Source organism: Melozone crissalis, unplaced genomic scaffold, assembly GCF_028551555.1.
Source record: "Melozone crissalis strain CALT ecotype California unplaced genomic scaffold, PUWL_Pcris_2 ptg000042l_1, whole genome shotgun sequence".
NCBI lineage: Eukaryota > Metazoa > Chordata > Aves > Passeriformes > Passerellidae > Melozone > Melozone crissalis.
In genome coordinates this window covers 48535157-48554123 of record NW_026535820.1, presented here as the reverse complement: position 1 = coordinate 48554123, position 18967 = coordinate 48535157, and positions in this window count along the sequence as shown.

Here is an 18967-nt window from a genome sequence, read left to right as displayed (position 1 = left end):
AGAGAATAAAAATGTAATGGCTTTTGATCAAAGCCAGTAACTGCTTGCCAAAAAAAGGGAACAAGAAAGATGATTTTGTTCTTCTTATGTTCTTTTTTCACATTAATATTTCTGCATGTCTCCTTATTTTTAATTTTAATTAAATCACATTAATTCAGAACATACTATGGCTTCACTACAAACAGCTGGAATGTCAAGATCCATTTTCATAGATTAACTATAGTTAATTTTGGTGGTTTGCTTTGGTTCTTTTTTCATTTCTATGCTTACCATGATAAATGATATGTGGCCTATCTTCTGCTTCTGGGATGCCATTGTGACTAGTCACTCTTAGTTTTGTATTGTTTCTTTGCTACCAATAAAATTCAGATGACTTCATTCTGAAACTTATTTTGATGCTGTAAGCGAAGGACAAGGCAGAGAAATTTAGTCAAAGGAGTGCTACCGAGTTAAATCTTATAGTCACAAAAATATTCTCAGATGAATATGGTAAAATCCAGTTAAGTCTGACAAGCTCTGCCCTTTTTCTTAATGCTGTTGACTGAATCTAAAGTGTAATTGGCCATGTACATACACAGCACACATGTATCTCCAATTGTCTACTTTTCAATAGTCTGTTGGAAAGAAAACAAGGTGCAAGGGAAATTAATTAAGAACTTAGAGCAACCCATGAAGCCTAGAAGAAGATCTTTAATAGATATAGTAACAGGTAGATGAAAATTCTGTAACCAAGAAATACTGTAAAAATTGAATGATTGAAGATACCTTAATAACTTCTTTCTAACATTCTTTCATACTAAGCTGCTTGCTAACAGGACAAATATTACTATCAGTAAAACATAGTTTGAATAATAAATCCTGGTGTGGTTATCATATTATTACCATGTTAATTTAGAGTAGCAAAAAGAATCGAATCGCTGCAATTAACAAAACCTGTACATGCATGTAGCCCCCTGGACATAATGCTGAAAACCAATGACAGTTGCTATGCTTTTCAAACCAACAGCAGCCAAGCTTAGAAGTTGTAGTAATAACGCTTAATAGCTGTATTTCACAAGTTATTGGACAGAATATTATAGTAATTTGAAAGTCTTCTATAGCAATAAAATGTTGAATTTCACCCCTGCTTCTAGGGAGCATATGTATCACATGGACAAGTAACAGGAAAATAAGGGATTTTAGGCCTTCCTCAGAACTATAATTGCAGTGTTAGCACATGGGATCTATGCTAGAAAAAAAAAAAAAAAGATTGTTTTCAGTGGGAAAATTTGTTAATCAAATAGAATGGGATACCATGAAACAAGTCATCATAGAGGGGGGAAAAAACCCAAAAAACTCCCAAACCAACTCAAAAAAATAAGGAAAAGCAAGATAGCAGATGGATATTGCAATTGCCTCCTATGCAAAACCACCACATTCAGTACTGAATTAAGTTTGCTAACTCAAATCTGTTTCTTGAAATTTTTTTCATAATTTGTCTCAAGCCAGAATGTGTATGAAACAGGGTATGGTAAAAAGGTAAAATGAGCAGTAATCATATACTGCTCGTATCATAACAAAATAAACAAGATATCATATTTAAAGGAGTTCTTAAGAAATTCAAAGAAATACTACTGGAAGAAATAGGAATGGTCTGTAAGTTCAAGCTATGGTGACCATATTTAATCTATAGAGCAATATAAGTATGATGCGACTGGAGAATGGAAAATGTGGAAATTCTTTTAAAGGACCACCTCCAAAACCACAAATGAGGAAGACTGATGTATGTGTTAGGCAAGTTAGCTGAAACTGTAAGAAAAGCATAATTAGTGGACCCTTGTATAAATATTACAAGTTGGGGAATAGTCAACATGATTTCTATGCAGGATAGCTCTCAAGTTCTTTAGTTGAATCTCCTGCTCAAAGCAGGGTCAGCTGTGAGGTCAGACCAGGGAATTCAGTCAGTGAGTACATGGATGAGGTAGGATCATTTGATATAATCTTTGATTCTAAGGAAGCACTTAGCAAGTTCATTTTTCAGTTTTATGATAAGGAAAGAGCCATAAGATGAAAGATCTTGCAGAGGATAAGTAATTAGTTCAGAGCTTGATTTGGGTAGTATAAGCAGATGGTTGATTTTTATAAAAAGGGTCTGTGTCTGTATCAAAACCAATGCTTCTATTAAAAGTTTGCACGAATCACCTGGTAAGGAAGACAAGGGATGGTGGATGGGAGGTGATGCTGATGTTCTCACATTATTCAGTTTATTAAATATGAGAGCTAACAGTAGGTACACACAAACTTCCAGAGGATCCTTCTTTTTGAGATCTAGTACCTGCTACACTGAAAATGGGATGTAATGAACAGCTCTCTCCAATTTCTGTACCCTTTATTGGGCCTTTCTAAAAGAAATTATGCTGGGAAAGTGACAAAACAGATAAAAGTAGTTCCTGATTTCTAGTTTTACTGAGCATAAGACAAGATGGACAAGGTAAAGACAAAAACCAAAAAGGTCTAACTTATTTGGAGGAGAATAGGTTTTATGGCAAAAAAGATTAAGTCCTTCCCTTTCACGTATGAATTAGTCTGTTGAAAATTGTCACTCAATGAGCTATAATGCAACTCTATGAAAGATTTACTTTTCAACTTATTTCAAGCCTAATGACCATTATGTTCTGAATTAGCCAGAGAAGGTAAGAGGCTCATTACCTGCTGGGTTCTAGGAGAGCACTTTCTGAAGTCTGCTCATTTGTTACCATTGTTACTAAGTTCTCTGAACATCATATTTACTTCATAAAATCCCAATCAGAAAAAAGGCATAGAAAATTTGCCTATGGATGCTCCTTTTTGTGACAATTAACCTCTCATCCTGCAAAGGGAGAGACCAATCAAGCTGATTCAAGCTCATAAAAGAGAAGAAGCACATGGTCCATGCATTTGTTCCTTGTGCATGACCTAGCTCATCTGCTTTCCTCCTTCCTTTTGCATGGAAGAAGGTGTTGAGTAAGGAAAAATGAGGCAATAGTGACAGTGCTAAGGTAAATTGCAATAGAAGTGGCATCTTCTGTGTGGAAAGAATTTTGATTTTTGATAGTTTGGGTTTTTTCCCTGACAAGCTGTGGTGACTAACAAGCTTTACTCTCTATGACTGTTCTCTCCTGAAGCCTCCCTTTATCCCTGCCCATGGGTCCAGGAGCCCTTTTCAGCTCAACCTGAGGATTGAACTCTGTTGTAGGTAGGCCTGTCTTTGGCCTGTTTCCAAACAGTTGTTTGAATTTCCTGGATTGACCTAGGATGTGGCTTTTTACCTTGCTTGATTTCAAATCACTGGACTCTTGATGGGACCTGTTGCTGTCACTGCCCTACTCATTAAACTCAAGTGCTTTGGGATAGTGCAGGGGCTGTCTTGTCTGTGCTGGGGTCAGTCTGGCTCCCAGCACACTTTTTAAGAGCAGCTCTTGTAGCTCACTGACACAAATAATGGTACTTCCAATTTCCAACTTCCTAAGGCATTTAACTTACTGAAAATAACTTCAGAAAAAACAAAGAAAAAAAAAAAAAAAGGAAGGCCTAAAAGGGTAGGTTATGCTTCCTCTGCCTGTTAGCAGCACTTCAAGGATCAAAATGGTTACTGCTTCCTTTCCTGGTAATAGATGGTTCTTTGAAATTTAAGGATGCAATCAATAGGGGAAAAAAAACCATTGCAGTCCCATAACTAATCACATCACTTCTTATACTGGTTTTGTTTAATCTCTCATCTCCTAAGGAATGCCATTGCATGAGTTCTTACGAGGACTATATGCTCTCTGTCAACAGAACTCTTGTTAGAGCAAGAGGTGTGTGCACAAAAAAGAATTGTATCTATGAAAAAAAAATCCTAAAACAGACTAATAAACTAATAAGTCCATTTAATTAAATCCTATATTTGCAATCAAAAGTAATCAGTTAATGTCTTTTAGCTCTATAATAAAGATAGTTACATTTGAGGATCCAATAGGTGCTAGACGGTTCTAGGAGAGTCCTGCTACTCTAAGGTCCCTTGTCCAGCACCAAGATTATCTGTGCTATTTATAATTAAGTTGTTCTTCCCATTCTTTCCATGTAAGAGAAAGTCCCAGTTCCATCTTGTTTGGTTTCAATATATCATTATCATTTTTGCAGCCTTTATTTTGAGAAGTTAGAATATCCCCTTCTGTCAAGGGAAGAGTGAAGTACTTTATTCACTAGAGAGAAGGAACAATATATTTTATAGATATGAGAGAAGAGTTCAGTGGCAAATTGGTTAATGGTCTAATAAGATTCAATGGCAAGGTACACTTGATTGTTTACTGCCTGGAAGACAAAGTCAGACCATACAGTTAAGGAGATCATCCTGTTGAGCCATGAGGTTCAGAAAGGACATCCTTGAGTTCAAAACTTCTTCCTAGAGGAGAGTTTAGGTGAATCTGAATGCAGACCTAGTGCCAATTTGTCTCGTGGTTTATATCTAAAGGATTATGTAAGTGTAATCAGTCCTTTAGATTACTTTGTGAAGATTTCAAAGTTTTAGCAAACTTAGTCCTATGTCACTTCCTGAGTATCTCACACAATAATGACTCTCTCAACCTCAAGTAACCTAGAGAGACAGCCCTGTTCAAGAGGAGATGCTGGCACGCAGCCTGCTGGGCTGTTCACTGTTTATGGAACAAGATGATTGACTTATGGTCACATTTGCACACCAGCCATATTTTGGATGGTGCTTACTCAACTAGCCCTCAGCTATTGTGCTGCTACCTGTGCCCCCAGAGCCCAGCTGAAGGCAGCTGCAGCCATCCCAACCAGTGTGACTTCTCCTTAAGCAGAAATGGAGGTGGGGAGCACATCACCACACCTTCTTGTCTCTTGGCATAAGAACAGCCCTTTTTTCACCCCATAATTCTTTTGAGCACTTGGTACTGTTTGAATGGTCTTGGTGAAAAAGAACTGCAGTATAACAGAATCTGATTAAGTTTATAATAAGGTTATACTTTTGACAGTGATATTACACTTTATTTAGAGGTGAATATATGGCATATTCTGTGCATATTGCATTTAATCCTTTATCAGAAATCCATCTGGCTAGGAGCAGTGTTGCTAAGCTTGAAGATTTACTTTACATTTTATCTGGGGGTTTGAGGGAAAAGAGGAGCTGGCTTCCACTTACTGTTTATACAGGTGCAGCAAGAATTGGTACCTTGCAGGGTCAATAGTATCTGAAGAGAAAGCAGATGACAGGAGAGCGAGAATGCATGAGAAAGTATCAGGAGGAAGGAAGAAAACAAGAAATGAAAGAAGTTAGAAAAGGTGGACATGTCAAGAGCAACATCAGCAAAAAGTTTGTAAGTGGAAAGATGAATGCGCCAAAGGGAAACATTTTGTCCCAGCTACTTTTACACGATAGGTCAATAAAGCCAAGTTCTATTGCCCCAGGGCTCCCTTCTTCTCACTACAGGAGAATTCTGGGCTCAATAAACTCTGTTCAAGCACTATAGACAGAAAAACTGCTCTAAAGATTTGTAACACCAAGGAATACAAAGCAGAAAAACCATCACATATTCTAATTTGCTTCAGTGGATCAAGTCATTTCCCCCCTCACTTCCATCATTATGGTTGGCATATTTTATGAACTCATATACAATATTATTCTGTTTCCAACAGAATTGGTTTTTGTGTTTTGTTTTTTTGTTTTGTGCTTTTTTTTTTCTTTAATTCACTTAATTGTCAGTTACATCTCTTCCTACAGATGGATCTTATAGTTGATTAACTATAGTTGATAGCTGATTACTGTTCACATTGCATATTATATCTTTGTGCATAAGAATATAATATTGAATAATTATTCTTATAACTTTTTATTTGAACCTTGGACTCCACCAAAATTGAATTTTGGAGTATTTTTTCTTGGTAGGCCATTTATTATTCTCTAATTAATTTAGTTTATCTGCATAACTTTTATTATTTTATTTTATAAAGTAAGTTTGCTTTCCAGCTTTGTTATCAGGAAGAGACATGTTACATTTCGTTAATTGCAACGGAACTCACTGATAGAGCTGAGGAGATGAAAGACAAAAGGATATTCTCAGTTTTGAAAGAATGATGAAAGAAATATAGTTGCATTTGAACATTCAACAGAATTTCTTACACTGGAGCAGAAAGAGCTGAAATGACAGCATACTATTTTTTCCTAAATTAATATTCTAAAATATTCTTCCCCTATATTTGGCACTGCTGAAGCCTCACCCCTCAAGCACTGCATCCATTTATGGTCCCCTTGTTTTGAGAAAGATGTTAAGTGATGAAAAGGGCAATGAAGCAGGTGAAGGGTCTGGAGAGGGTCCTGTGAGGAGCAGCTGAGGGAGCTGAGATTGTTCAGCCTGGAGAAAAGGAGGCTCGGGGGTGACCTTATCACTCTGTACAACTGCCTGAAAGGAGGCTGTAGCCAAGTGAGAGTAATATCTGCTCCCAGGAAACCAGCAAAAGAATGAGAGGACCAGAGATACTCAAGCTATGCCAGAGGAGGTTCCCCTTGGACACCAGGAGGAATTTCTTCACAGAAACACTTGTTAAACATTGGGATGGACAGCCCAGGGAGATGGTGCACCCACCATCCCTAGAGGTGTTCAAGGAATGAATGTGGCACTTAGTGCCGTGATCTAGTTAGCAAGATGGGTTTTGGTGAAGGATTGGACTCAATGATCTCAGAAGTCTTTTCCTATCCAATCGATTCTGTGATGCTGTAAAAATCTTTTTGTATTACCATGACTATATTTTTTCCATTTTCAATAGTGATACATAGATGTTGCATTTGGAGAAAAATTGTAGAGGTAAAAATGACTTTATCTGCTTTTGAGTTTCACCTGTACCTGTAACACTAAGAGTTACTACATTCACACATAATGTGACATTCTAATATTGTTGTTGCAGAGCTGAGCTTTCAAGCCATGAGGAGTCCAATTGTACCAAGTCTGGAGAATGAGTTAAGGACAAGTCTGCATACATTTGAGCTACACTACTTGTTTAGAAATCTCCATTAATGTAGGAGTAGTTGCTCAGCAAAAAGAGTTTACTTCCTTTTTGCATATTAGAACCTTCATTTGTGATACAATGTTTTATTTAAGAAAGTTTTTAAAAGTCAACAAATTGAAATTGTTAAAGGAATTTTTCTTTTTTTCACTCACTGTTTCAGTTATCACTGAATAAACCCTCATTATTCATGCAGTTTGTATAGTGTGTCCATGAAATTAAGTAAAAGGTCAAGCTGCTCCTTTCTCTGTCTTTTAGCATCACTGACGGCTCACTCACTTGTGGCAACTTTAAAGATGTTGCCAGTAAATCAAGACTGATGAAGGTGTAGGGTCAGCATTATTCTGCTGGCAGCACAGTGTTTGCTATCCCACACTGCCCTAAAAGCTTAGGCATTTGGATTGATTGTATCAACACGCTAAGAAACCAGAAGAGAAAATACTTACATATTACTAGCATGAAAGAAAATGAAAGGTTGATGTGGTTTGGTTGCTGAATGATTAGTTGAATAAATGAAGTTTTGTGTCATAAATTTATTACATTTTTGTAAAGCAGTTTTTATAGAAAATGGTAAAACACATCCTGAAAACAAATACTCTTATAATTCTAAAATTAAGTTGTGTTCAAATGAAACAAAAGGAAAATATTTAGGCAATCGCGCCATGTGTCTCTTATTATTATCATTTTAATGTTGTACAAAAATTTTTTGCAATTAGAGCTTATCAAAAGTCTCTGCCAAATCAAAAGAAAACACTATTTTGTATTGTATGCTACAGAAAAGTAATGAGGGAAAATTAATTCTTTCTTTATCTCATTAGCACTGGAACATATAGCAAAGGCCTGCTTGCTGGGTCTTGTTTTCTCTGCAAACCTAAAGGAAGAGATCACAAAACTAGGGAGATTATAAAAGAGAAATATAGACTGAATACTTGGAAACTGCATAGACACACAATCCCATTTGTAACATGCATCCCTTTTTTTTCTTTATATTTTATATATAAAGAATAGGACTATATTTTATATCACTATAAAATGCTGAAAAATGCCTTGCAGACATACAGTCTAAAATATTTTATTTTGTCATGTCAGAATTACATTGTTAAAAGTCACAAATGCTTACCTTTACCCACCCTCAGGTTCTAAATGACAAGATAACACTTGAGGAATGGGAAGACTCTTTCCTCCATTTTGTTTCTCAAAATTTTTTTTGCTTGATTTCTTCCTATCATCAAAATCAGTTCTTTCCATCTTTGAATAAAAAATCTACTGAACTCTTCCATGCCAAATGAAGCCATGAAGTCCTACTTACCTCCCTCTTTGACATCAATTTTCCTCCCTCAAAACTCACTAAAAATACTATTTCTAAGCATTGCCACAAATTCCTTTTCTCCTACTCAGTCTAAGGCAGTAGTTCACACATATAGGACCTATAAAAATGTAGCCATTTAACAACATTATAATGAAAGAGAAAAGGCCAAGAGGGTCGTGCTGAAAATTCCTCAGTTGTGCCAAGTGTCACTGTCTTACAACCTATATTTGACTGACTATCACTCCCGGCTGCAACTCCTGACAAAGTTTTGTATATTAATAAGCAGTGCAGGTAGAAATGTACATCAAGTTCTTCTTAGTAGGAAAAAAAAAAAAAAAAATATTAAAAGTACATTGGAGTTAAAGCCAGTATTATAATTCTGTACTTTATGGTTTTCTAATTTCATGTCTTACATTAAGAAGTTAGAATAAACCTTTGTAGTACAGAATTCTTTAATATAAGTAATCTCCATCCTGCAGCCAGGCCACCCTCAACTCCCCCTTTTTTTTTTTTCAAAAAAACTAGTTGTCAGATTTCACAGAACTACTGGAAATAGAGCTGGGATTGAATCTCACGCAGTCTACGTGAAAATAAACAACAAAGTCTACCAACCAGAAAGCTTTTTTGGCATTCACATAATCAACTTGCATGCTTAGCAAACCTGCTCCTGCCCCAGTAATACCATTCTGACAATCAAAACCTAAAAATCCTGATATCCCTGACTGCACTTTTATCTCAAACAGTTTTGCAATCTATGGCGCATTTGGCTGCCTTCTGAAAGCTGCTTCACACAAATTCAAGCCCCTGGTTTAGTTCCACATTTTCTTTATCTTTTCCTGGTCATTCCTACAGGCGTCCAAATTTAGCAGCAACTTTAGCACATAAACACCACCCATGTCTCCCTGTGCTTCTGCTGATCCTCCCTCCACAGTCATGCTCTGAACAAAGTGGTATGAGCTCTATCTCTGCATTTCTGTGATACAGCAAAAACTGTCTACATGTGTGCTTAATCTACATGATCTTCTTCTCTAAATTATCACCATCCTAAATTATGCGACTGTGTAAAATCAGTCATTTCTGTGTAATGGTGCTGTCCAGGGAAGTCATAGTGCTCTGCTCAAAATCTCACATTCCACTTACCTAGGTAAATCAGATGTATTGTAGCTGCTTACTTTTGCTGGGCAAACATGTTTTTTAAATCACCACTATGCTGCTGGAACTGGGCAACTCGTAAGTATTTATGCTTTTATACCCCTGTGATATCATGAACATAACCAACATAGTTCTGTGTCATATTAATTTATAAATACATCTTATCACAGCTTACTTATAATTAGGATATATTTCCATCACTTGAAATCTTTAGACTATGGCTGGATAGTTGATATATATATTACAGTCATATCAGAAGTTATGACTTTACTATGGAAACAACTGGTTTAAGTTATTTGGGCTGAACTATGGAATACAAGATAAACGCAAATGTCCTTTTGTCTTTAAAATATCTGGATTTATAAGAAATTATTTCTGCATGCAAACATTTCTTAAGAGAGACAAGTATAACAAGTACGTTTACTAGCAGCAAACAAAGAAATAAAGAAAGTCGCCATCTTATCACATTTTTTTCAGTATATAATTCTGCTGCATTTCTATTTTTTTAATCACCATGCTTCAACATTTGGGGAGGAAAAATGCTGTGAGATCTCAGATGTAACTTCAGATCGGTGTTACGTTCCTATGAAAAATAATTTTGTAGCCAGACCAAATGCTTCATCAAATTTTTCAGAACACTGTTTTTCACCAAGTCATTAAACACCACAGACTTTCAGCTGAACATCATATTAGGATCTAAAATACAAATCTGCAAATGATACAAAATTGAAAAGTTGATTGAAACACCAGATGATTGTGCTGCCTTTCAGCAAAACCCAGCAAGCTGGAGAAATGGGTCAACAGCACCCTCATGTTGTTCAACAAGAGGAAATACCAAGTGGAATAAGTCCAGCACAGGTCAGGTCCATAAAGGTGACAAAGGAATAAGAGCACCAATCATATAAAGGCAGACAGAGTTAGGACTGTTAACTTGGATCTGTAAAGTATCAGGGATTTTATCATTATGTGCTAAGTACCTGTTATGAGGGGAATGAAGAAGATGCAATCAGACTCTTCTCAGAGGTACCCATTGAATGCACAAGAGGGAAAGGGCACAAATCAGACCAAGAAATTCCATTTCTGCAAGAGCAAAACATTTTTTTTCTGTTGTTTTCTTTGTTTGTTTGTTTGGGCTTGGTTTGCTATGGTGAAGGTAGTGAAACACTGGGGTGGGTTGCCTGGAGATATGGTGAGTCTCTGTGAAGATATTCAAAACCCAGCTAGACAATATCATGAACAAACTGCTCTAGAAGACTCTGCCTTGAGCAGAGGATTGGACTAAATAATCTACAGAAGTTCCTTCCAACCTCAGTTATTCTGTGAAAACAAAGAGAAAGTAATTTCTCAGGTAGTGAAGAAAACAAAGAGAAAGTAATTTCTCAGAGACAGTCTCTGGAAGCCAAAGGGTTTGATTTCATCCTTCTCCACATGAGTTTTCTTATGTAATGCAAGCATGAAGTAATAGGAACAAAAGCACATAAATTATCATCCAACCCCCTAAAAAGCGAGTAGGAGAGAAGTGCATCATATTGTTTTGTATAGCAGAATGTGATCAGACATTTTGGTAATAAGTGTGGCATAAAAATCTACCTCAACCAGAGTTGAATCCCTTGCACTTAATTCTATTTGATTTTAAATACAAAGATCAAGATAAGAAAAGTACTTTTTAAGTAAAAAGTACATTATCAGTACATCAGATTTTGCTTCATACCTTTATAAAAGTTGGGCTGGGCCAATACAGAGTCTAGGAATCTCAAATGCAAACACCTACTTTGAAATCTTGACAAAAGAGTGCTTTTACTGATGAAGATTTGTTAAGAGAAACTGAACTCTTCAAAAAAATGAACTCTTCTGAAAAAAATGAACAATTTCCTTTTATTTGCATTGAAGAATGCTTATTGTACACTCTCATATCCTGGATTGTCTATCCAGGTCTAATAATCAATCAAAATAAATTGCTGTACTCAAGACTGTAATTTGCAATTTCCAGCATTGTTTTGCCTTTTTCTTTTCTGAAAGTAGTTCAGACTTCACTTGTGAAAGAATAACACTGCCTGTAGGATGCATTAATATCTTGATTTTCCATGTGTTTGCTTACTATTACATATCTAGGCTAGTTATAGGAAAAACAAGTGTAGATAGACATGATATGTTTATCAAGATATAATAATCAAAACTGAGTTTACTGGAAGTGCAGTGATACATCTCTAAGTATTCCTGGTGCATATAAATAAAACAAACAACAATGGCCACATTGCAAAACAACAGGAAAGCAGTATACATGAAAGAAATAAATTCTTTCTTATACAAAATAATACAGTCAAAAATCTGTATAAATACCAAGCTTGAAAGAAATTTTAATCCTCTGTTTCTCTTTTCTATAACATGAAAAATAAAACCAGAATTTAAAGACCAATATATGTAACCTTAATGGAAAAAAGATGTATATTATAAGGTTTTATTTTTATTTATTTTTTAAAATATATTGCTTTAAAGATTTACCAATACAGTCATCTTCAGAGGATATTTTCATGAAAGAGCTTTTAAAGGAAAATAGGTACATATTAATTTTTGTATCGTTAATCATCCAATGTTATTTTAAATGAAAACTATTGACTGCATTTTATTCACAGGGGCTGATTTCAGGAGGAGAGGGGGAAACCAGAGAGGAAATGTAATTACACTTTTCTAACTTCAGCATACAAAATATCTTCTGTGTAATTGAAGTGGCAAAGTAGATTGCTACACAGTTAATTGTGCAATGTTCAAAATATTATAAATTTTAGTTTTACCAAGATATTAAAAAAATTCAAAACAAAACAAGAGGACATTGTATATCTCTTTTGTTTCCAGGCAGTTCCAAAGCAATTTTTCTTCTTCCTGTTTGTACTTTAATGAAACTAAGCCCTGTGAAATTCTGTATTTATTTTGATGGGACAATTTGTGCTTGATTCATATCATGCATATGATAATGGTACTTTTCTTATCCAGGTCTCATTGCTTTGCATGTATTTTGCTCAAAACATTATCATCTTATCTATTTGACCTTTATTAAAACTATTGTGGAGTAAGTCTTACCATCTTGTCAGAGTAGTTTAGGAAGGATTGGTTTTTTTGCTGTGTTTATCCCTTGCCCCCAGATATTCCCAGTCCATTGCATTGAAATAGATTTATGAGCATTATCTCTGTTTAGTTTTAGGATCTCTGTTGCAGGCTAGTTGGTGCTCAGGCATGCCGACTTCTTTTGGTACACATCAATGGATAAATTTTTGATTCTTCAAATGCCTTCCGTTGTAATAATATCACTTCATATTTGAAATTGCTTGAGTCCTGAAACAGGAAATATTTTGTTCACCAAGCTAACTTGATTGCAATCTTCCTCCTTTTCATTGTCAATACAAAGAAAGGCTGTACTTTACAACATTTATCACCTGACCTCTTCATTGCTGCACTCTCTATTTTGATTATTACACATAACATGTGATAGCATATAAGCTAAACAAATTAGGACTTTGATGTTCAGCTAGTGTAATAAATGTTCTAGAAACACTTCAAAGGGATCATATTTAAACCTATCAAAACGTATGTGTCTCCAATAGCAAGTTTAAGAAGATGGGTATTTGTCTTCATCTTGTATTTCTACATTTACTTTTAATAATTCTCTCTCACTCAAAATACTTTCTATATTCTGCCTCAGTTTGCTGACAGAGCTTCTGTACAGACTCTTGCTTTTCTAGAACCAGTGTGGCATCTATGATATTGGCATGGGAAGGCTAATAGGCTTAGCCATCACCTGTCTTGCATTTAAGCCTTCCCGCCCCTCTGTGTTTTCATGGCTTTGCCACACTCTCGCTCTGCTGCCTTGCTTCTGCTCACAAGAGCTGGGGAAGCTGATTAGGGGCCTATTCAGCTGAAGAAAAACCCAACTGTGCTCTGTTCTCTGTGTTACTCTGTTGCCTCAGCTCCCTGACACAGCCAATAAAGAGTCTGCCTTGGCACTATGAAAGGAAGTGGGAAGCAGGCCGGGAGCAGCAATGGGACAGTCAGCCAGGAACTGTGGGTTTTGGCAGAGTGCTGTTTAAATGCAAGTCAGGTGGCATTTTTGAGAGTAGTTACTATGGAAACCAAAGAAGTGTTAGTTTCCTAAAGTTTTATCACTTGGAGTTATGCATTTATACCTCCACCAATATCTCCCTCCTCATCTTTGTGGAGAAAAGCAAGCACCATTAAAAATAGATTTACTGAATGTAACAGTGAATCAATTCCGAACATGGCTGTTTGCACAGAGTTCCCACTCAGAGACAGACTGTAAATTATTTCTCTGAAGAATACATTAGTGTTTTGTGACTAATAGGCTATTTAAAATTTAACTTCTACTGGAGGATTCACGGCAATGAATTCTCAAGCCTTGTGTTCTTGGTTGTAGACATAACCAGGCTTAAACCTGTAGTCACATATCAATTCTTCCTCAAACTGTACACTCCTCATCCTCAACTCTGGTGAGTAAATACAGCTGTTTTCAGCACCCTTGAGCCAGGCCTGGGCTTCCAGAATAACAGCCTACAGCCCACCCATGCCACCTCCATGCTCATGGGGTCAGGAGTCTGCAGGGTGAGGGCCTGATGGCACAGGCAGTGCATGGCAGGAGGGCCTGTCATCTCCCTGGGGTGAGCCAGGGCTGTGTGGTGGCCTCGTAGCACCTGCCCTGCTGAAGGGATGTGCAGAAGTAAATGTGAGCCATCCCAGGGCTGAAGAGGAAGAACCTTCTAACACCAGAAGATTTTGGTGTGCTGATCTCTTGGAGCAGCTACACCTGCCTGCCTCTGGTGGGAACCAGGGAATGGATCCCTGTGAGGGTGAGCATCCTGCCAGGGGACAGGGGAAGCAATTGAAGAGTAGACAAATACAATCTATATTCTGTATTTAATGAGACTTTTCTCATTCATTAGGTAACTTAGACTTTTAGGATGCTGAAGGATTGATTGGACTGATACAATTTTTTAGCACTTTCTCCAGATATATGTACATCAATGTGCAAATCCGTAAGTGTATGTACTTTACGTACACAAAGGCATGTATTTATGATATACATGTGATTTTTTCCTTTACCCTATTTTAAGATTCTTTCATCCAACAGAACAACTGACTCTAGCCAGATTGTCATTTTATACACATAAACCCCACGAAGTCCTAACTCCTGATGTCCTCCTAGGGCTGAGATACATGAGAGAAAAAAATCAGAGTTGCCAATTCCCACACTCCAGTTTGAGTTTTAATTGATTTAGTCACAGTGAAGAATACATCCTTGTAAATGTAGTCTTAGCAGTACAGCAAGAAATAACAATCATCTATAGATGTGCATACCTTACCTGCATCCTAACCCTTCATGGGAACAGATGCTTTATGTGTATTTGTCCTTTCTTGCTCACCATATGTTCAATTCCATTGGAAGAAAATCTTGTTGCCTGAGCCACAAGAGAGACACAACACACTCCTAGCATCTGGATGATTTGGAAACTAAAATTCTGCATTGTGCTGGGGTGTGTTGTCTCAGGTTAGCCTAAACACACAAAAAACTGAATGTATCTAATAGAATAGCTATTGTCTCAGTCCTTCTAAACATTTTAAAAATATATCTGATTATCAGAAGAAGTTTTTACTTTGTATATTATTGTAAATAATTCTCTCAGGCTGTGTCTGTGCAGAATGAAGTCCAAGAAGAAATCCCTGGAGTCTACAAAAAATTCCGACCCTGCTTCTCATTGCCTCCTGGTTTTGTAGGGGTCATCTCCACTCAGCATTTTCCCCACCTCCTCTGAATCTCATGGGGGAGACCTACAGCCTTAGAAAAATTATTTCTTTGTTTTGCTATTTCTATTGCAAGGGCTTGAGATTCTTCTAGATTATTATCCTGGCATCATTATGTTAAATAGCATTTAGGAGTAGTGTGATATGTATTCTGTCCTTTGGAACTTGGTGTGAGAAGGTTTTGAGGGACTATAAAGACTGCTGAGAGTATTGGAGAAGTGTAAGAGCACAGAGATAAACATGGTGTGGCTCTATTCATGTTATCTATAGGGAGCAATACCTGGAGCAGACTGTCCCCCAAAACCATGATTAGATTTTTCTGGTAAGAAACTATTCGGTTAGTTCTGAAAGATAACTTTGAAAAAATACACATACGGACTCATAATAACCACACCAATACAATCTGGGGAGGTAAATTATCAGGAAAAAAATTAGCACAACTTAAAAATACGTACTTTCATTTCCCAAGCTGACAGACAAAAAGAAAGAAAAAAATAGCTGCCTTAAATGCCTGAGGTAGGAGATAACACTATAGATGCAGAGACCACTGAAAGCATGATGAGAAGAAACATATATATTCAATTAGATTATATTTTTCAGACATGAAAAAATTAAATTGTAGGAATCCCTGTAAGTAATATAAAAAATTGCATATTTCCTGTTTCTTATGCACTCCAATAGAAGGGATTTCTGAAAACACTGATGTGGTATGGTTTGGTTTGGTTTGGTTTGGTTTGGTTTGGTTTGGTTTGGTTTAAACATGGCATACAAAAGTAACTACAAAGATAATCAGTTTAAAACCGCCAATATGGTAACACATTAAGTGGTGCTATGGAGTAGCTGTAGCATGTGAAATTATAGTTGTAGTTATATACACCTTTAGAGCAAGTCTTTCAATATATTTTAAGAATTGTTTGTCTTATAATTATTGTAATAAACCTGTCACAGTAATTTTCAATTAAATATTCTCATGACACGTTCAACTTAAACTGTGTTGGAAGGAAAGGGTATTAAGAGGAAAAATTGTAACTATTGTGAAAATCTAATTTAACTTGTATTGAGAGTTGTTTTCTACTCATTTTTTGCTGCAACAGGAATGAGAGGCAAATTAATTGTTTTGTCACATTACTGTGAAACTAGATACATTCATACTTGATACCTTAATCACAAATTAGATCAGTTTTTCTACTATTCAAAGTGGCCATATTCTATTACTCTCTGGATGTATATTCAAAAGAGCAGAGGTAAAGAAAAGAAATATCAAAATTCAACATATAAAGGTGTACCTGATAGAAATTTAGAGTGGAGGGCATTACAATCTCTTTACTATACAATTAGGAAAACTCTGGTTTTGTGAGACTCCACAAATTAAATTGTTACTGCAAGATATTTCATATTTGTATGTACTGATTCAGTTGCCTTACAAAAAAGAAGACAACAGCAATCACCATAATAAAGTAAAGAAATACCTTAAACAGAAAAACACAGCTAGTCTTTGAAAATACGGTCTGAATTTTTCAGGGCTGCAGTCTCGATCCCCAGAAGTTTTCTTTTCACCATGTGTTTAATTAACACTGTAGTCATGGAAACTTCAAGCACCTGTAGTTGTTCCTCAGAATCATGTTTAATAACCTGTAAAAGGCATGCCATGATTTTTAATTTCTAATCTGCTCTGAATGTCACCAATATTCTTCATGGCTAATGTGTCACCCTGCCTCCCCTTTGCTCTGCAGCCCATGATCTGTGAAACTGATGTTCAGAGCAACAGCTGCTTCAGGCTTCCTTGGAGCAGATACCTGCCAATCCTAACTTCTGATATCACAGCATGTAAACTCCATGTTACAAGGTCACAGGATTCTTCCGTTCCTTTTCCATTCACTCCTGTGGCATCAGTGACCCCCTTCTCTCTTACCTGGAAAATTATTTCTTATCTGTTTTGGTTTTCCAAATATTTTCTGTAATTTTGCAAGAATAGAGAGTACACTGATGGTCACAGAGCACCACAAAAAGCAGCTTTATTGTTTAAATGGTGAAGGATCTTACTGTGCAGTTTTAAACAGTAAAGAAGAGAAGAGAGCTTGGCCAGACCTCCTTTCAGTACATCCTTTCTTGTGGAAGTACACAGAGGAAAATACATGGATTCCAAGATATTTAGTGAAAGATGTCCACTTGGCTGACAGGCATTCCCTTCAAGAATAAAAAAGATAAGCCAGAAAATATTCACATACTTGTAAGCAGTGCTGGTATTGGAGATGTCTCCTTTACAAAGTGAAATGGCCTAATTAAAGGAACTCCAGCTGGCATTAGTTAGAGGTAAGTTTCTTCCAGATTGGTGCCATCAGACAGAGCTCCTGTTGGTTAGCTGAGACAGGAGGAGTGGATGGCCTTGGTGCTGGTAAGGGAGCATGGGGCTCCCAGTGGAGGTCTCTGTAGTTTTACTAGACTGTGAAGATAGCTCTCAAGAGACCTTTGTATTTTGGGTTCAGAATTCTATCCCTTTCACAGAGGGAGGAAAAACTAGTCCCTTTGCTCCTTAAAGCTATGATCTCAATAAACAACTTCAGAATATTATATGTTACAGGAAGCTTGTACTATTATTCCTTGAGACTTCCCTGTTTTTAGGCTTTTCTACAAGTATTCAGCTTAGTTTGATGCAAAAGCACTATCTGCCTTGTATCACAAATCACACATTATTCTCAAGCTCCTGCATGGTTATTTTTCTTAAGAGAAAGCATGATGTTAGTTTTGTTCAAGGAACAGTTGCTAAATGATTATTATTTCCTACAGATTGTATCATCTCTTAACAGCAAATCGCTTCTTCACAAGTTAATAAAATGCAAAAGAAGGCATCCAAGTTCCATTTAAAATAAACGGTGAATCTATTAAAATCTAAAAACACTTAAAAAAGTATGTGTAGTCTCAGCTGTCAAAAAGGATGGTGCATAATATTGTGGAAAAGCTGATGGCGGTTTTTTCCCCAGTCTGCAAAAGTTCCATGAATGCTTTAAGGCAGCATAATTCAGCACTGCTGCTGGAGGGAGCAGAAGCGCCATGAACTATAAAGGGCACTCAATCCACTGATAAGTTTTAGCCCTGACACAAAGGTTTGCTGCAATTGAAATCTTAATATGATGCAAAATGGCATGAACTAATTGGAGCATCATTCCTTTCAGTGGAAATTGATGCTTTATGATCAACTTTATCATCATGCTTGTAAAATTCTTAGCAATGTTGTGATCCTGAAAACCTCTTAATGTTTATTATACTTAAATCAAAGATACATCCTCTAAATTCTGTAACTTAAAAAAGCATAATTTCCTTCTCTAAGAAGTTTATCTTCCTACAAAAATTCGATACTGATTGGTAGTTATAGAGTCTTCCTTGTTTATTTCCATGAAACTATTCACTTCTTCATGGCAAACTGAGAATCTGTGTCAGGAGATCATTTGTCTGTTTTAAGGTGTGGAAAAAATATCCATATAATTAAGTGATTTTAGAGATCAGATGTTGGGACAATGAACTGCATTTCTTACAGAAATTTAAAATGCTTTTTCTGTTTATGAGTTATTTCAGTTGTACCAGAGATTCAGGGATGGTAGGTGGAAAAAACAAGCATACGCCAGTATAGTTTAAAACAATTGAGAGGAACAGTGTGAAGACAAGCTACAGGAGAGACAT